Source organism: Elephantulus edwardii, unplaced genomic scaffold (assembly GCF_000299155.1).
Source record: "Elephantulus edwardii isolate Elephantulus edwardi_28Jun2011 unplaced genomic scaffold, EleEdw1.0 scaffold00060, whole genome shotgun sequence".
Taxonomy (NCBI): domain Eukaryota; kingdom Metazoa; phylum Chordata; class Mammalia; order Macroscelidea; family Macroscelididae; genus Elephantulus; species Elephantulus edwardii.
The window spans coordinates 8,518,647-8,522,514 of NW_006399810.1; positions in this window are offsets into that span (position 1 = coordinate 8,518,647).

Sequence of the window (3,868 nt, forward strand, 5' to 3'; positions counted from 1 at the left end):
AACCTGTTCCTGAGATGGTTCTGAAGTTCAGGTGGGATAAACTCAAAGTCATATTTTGGTTTTCATGGACTAGGTTTAATTTTCCTCAGTTTCAGCTTGAACTTGCATATGAGTAGTTGGTGGTCTGTTCTACAATCAGCTACTGGCCTAGTTTTCACAGCTGATTTTGAACTTCTCCAGTGGTTCTTTCTGCAGATGTAATCAATCTGATTCTTATGCATACCATCAAGTGAAATCCATGTATATAACCTGCGTTTATGTCTCTAAAAAACGTATTTGCAATGAATAAGTCATTGATTGTGCAAAATTCAATCATTCTCTCTCCAGTTCCATTTCTGTCATCGAGTCCATGTTTTCCAACTACTGAATCTTCTTCTCTATTCCCAACTTTTGCATTCCAGTCACCCATTATTATTGATTCATATAGATATAGACATATATAGATATATTTCCCAGATATAAATCATTTGTAATTGCAAGATTTTGTACACGTATAATTCTGTGATATTAATTACATTCATGTCATTCACCTATTAGTATCAATTCCAAGTTTTTCTATGACCTTAAACAGAGAAAAAGCATTTGACTGTGTGGATCATGACAAGTTGTGGCTGACATTGAGAAGACCGGGAATCCCAGAGCACATGATTATGCTCATGTACAACCTATACCTGAACCGGGAGTCTGTTGTGCGATCAGGGGAACACTGCTTGGTTTAGAATTGGGAAGGAAGGGCACCAGGTTTGTATTCTCTCTCCATACCTATTCGATCTGTATGTTGAACACATTATCCAAGAAGCTGGACTTTGTGAATAGGAATGTGGCATCAGGATTAGAGGGAAACTCTTCAATAACATGTTTTATGCAGATGGCACAACCTTGCTGAGAGTGAGGAGGGCTTGAAGCACTTATTGCAAAAGGTCAAGGAATGTAGCCTTTGGTATGGATTGCTTCTCAATTTCAGGAAAACAAAGATTCTTACCATTGGACCAATTGACAGTGTCATGATGGATGGAGAGGAGATTGAAACTGTCAACAGCTTCATCTTGCTTGGATCCACAATTAACACCGTTGCTTGATAGGAGCAGTCAGGAAATAAGGAGATGCATTGTACTTGGAAAATCTCCAGTTAGGGACATTTTCAAATTAGTGAGGAGTAGTGATGTCCGTTTGAGGACTAAGATGCTTTGATTCAGGCCACAATCTTTTTGAATACTAGTTGTATATCCAAGACCTGGACAATGAATAGGGATGACGGAAAAAGAATTGACACTTTTGGGTTGTGATGTTGGAGAAGAGCTCTGAATATCCTGTGGACGGCCAAGAAAACAAACAGATCAGATATAACTTGGAGAAGGTGCAGCCAGAGTGATCTTCGGAGGCAAGAATGATGAGGCTTTGCCTCACATACTTTGCACATGTTACTAGGAGGTGCTATTCCCTGAAGGCCATGATGCTGGGAAGGGTGGAGGTTCAGGCAAGGAGAGGAAGACCCTCAATCAGGTGGATTGGTTCAGTGATTTCTGCAATCGGCTCTCATGTGTCAGGAAGTGTAAGGCTGGCACAGGATAGAACAGGGTTCAGATCTTTTGTTCATAGGGTCACTAGGAGTCATGCTCAACTTGACAGCACCTAAGAACAACAACCAGAGAAGAGAATTTTGGTGGCCCAATGGCAAGGAATTGTGTTGCCAACCCAAAGGATGATAGTTTTAATCTATTGTCTGTTCTGTGAGAGAAAGATAAGCAATATCCTCTTGTGCAATTTACAGCTTTTGAAAACACACTGAAGGGTCAGCTATGAGTTGGTTCTGACTTGACAGCAAACAACAGCAGTAAATAGGAAAGCTCATTGTTGCCATTCCCCATTCCTTCACCTGTCCTTAGTTATTGTGTTGTTATGTGTTGTTGAGGAAACTGCAGTTCAAATAGATATTATTATTGGTAGCTCTAAACTCTTCTCTATCCTGAGCCAGTCTCATTATCTCCAACACATCTGCCCCCATTACCTCACGGTGTCAATCCATCTCCTCCAGGGTCTTCCTCTCCTGTGCTGACCCTCTACCCTTCCAAGCATGACGTCCTTATCTAAGGATTGGTCCCTCCTGGCAACGTGTTGAAATATGTGAGACAGAGTTTCAAAATCCTTGCCTCGAAGGAATAACCTGGCTTTAACCTCTCCAGGACAGACCTGTTTGTTTTCTTGGCAGTCCATGGGGTATATTCAAGTCTCTTCTCCAGCACCATAGCACAAAGGCATCAGCCATTAGTAAATATTGGTGACTAAACTTTTGCCAAAGGAGCCCTGGTGGTGTAGCAGGTTAAGTTTCAGGCTGCAAACCTAAAATTCAAACCTACTAGCCACTAAGTGAGAGAAAGATGGGGCAGAATTTTCTCATTTAAATTTACTGTTTCACTAGTAACACATGAATGGGGGTCCAAGGCAGGAAGAGGTGAGAGCATAGGGGTGAGGATGGGTAGGCAGAAATCACAATGTCACACAATTTGATGAGTGGTGGGTGGGGGTAAAGGAAATGGGCAAGACCCTGCAGGGACATGAAAAGAAGGAGTAATGGTGCACATAGTCCAATGGTGATTCATTTTATAACACACAATGTATGGATATGATTGTATGATGTATAATGTCAATGAAAAAAGTGTGAAACCTCCCCCCACGATGAACATAAATGAAACAAAACACATGTTAATAATTACATGCATAGAAATAAAGAAAAGGTCAACTTTTAAACTGGTGAAGGATTACCAAGACTCAAAGCTGACTTGACAGAAGTGGATTTGGTTTTTTGCCTAAACACAAGTGTTTTGCCAAAACATTTGCATATTCATTCTGTATCACGACTTCCTTATCCCAAAGACACCTGGGGAAATTTCCCACTCACAGTCAGCTCCCCTCTGACTCATCCATTCCTGGAGCATGTTGTGTTACTAGATTCCTTTCCGCTCAAGGACATTTCTTTTGCTCCTGTCTACTACTTTGAACACTGGGAGGAGCTTTCAGCCCCAATCTATATCCAACAAACCCAATAGCTTTCCCGTGAGGCTGTATCCTTCCCAAGGCTCTAGAAGAGTTCTCCCAAGAATGTTCAGCTCACTCCAATCCCCACCAACTTTGAACTTGCAAGAATATATAGCTGGAACTCTCTGTAAAGTTTTACCCTTTAAACTTTCAACATTTTAGCAAGTTCTGAAGTCTGAACAGAATAAAAACAATCTTGAGAGAAAGCGAGAGCAAGAGAGAGAGATTACTGTCCTATCCAATTTAAGATGTAAGTAGTGATAAAACAAGTACTAAACAAGTATCATCTTTTTCTTCTTCATTTGAGACACGAGAAGACCTCAGTTATGGGTGGTGCAAAGATTTCTCAGTAAATAAGCACAACAAAACCATACTAAGAACTCAAATTGCAGACCACTATTTCAAAACTCTTTCCCATACATGCTAACATTAGTTTATTAAAAAATAAATCACTTAATACCTAGCATTTTTATATATATATCTCATATCTGTAATATAGGGAGCTCTGGTGGTCTACTGTTAAGAAGCTGAACTACAAACCTAAACGCATGTGGTTCAAATCAATCAGCTGCTCTATGAGAGAATGATGAACCATCTCCTCTTGAGCAATTATGTTGCTGTTGTTGTTATGTACTGTTGAGTCACTTGCGACTCATAGCGACCCTATGGACAACAGCCCTAAACTCTGCTCTGTCCTGTGCCAATTGCACTGCCTCCAACATATCCATCCCGATTATGCCAGTCACTGAATCAATCCATCTCATAGAGGGTCTTCCCCTCCTGCACCGTCCCTCCACCCTCCCAAGCATGATGTCCCTCTCCAAGGACCCGT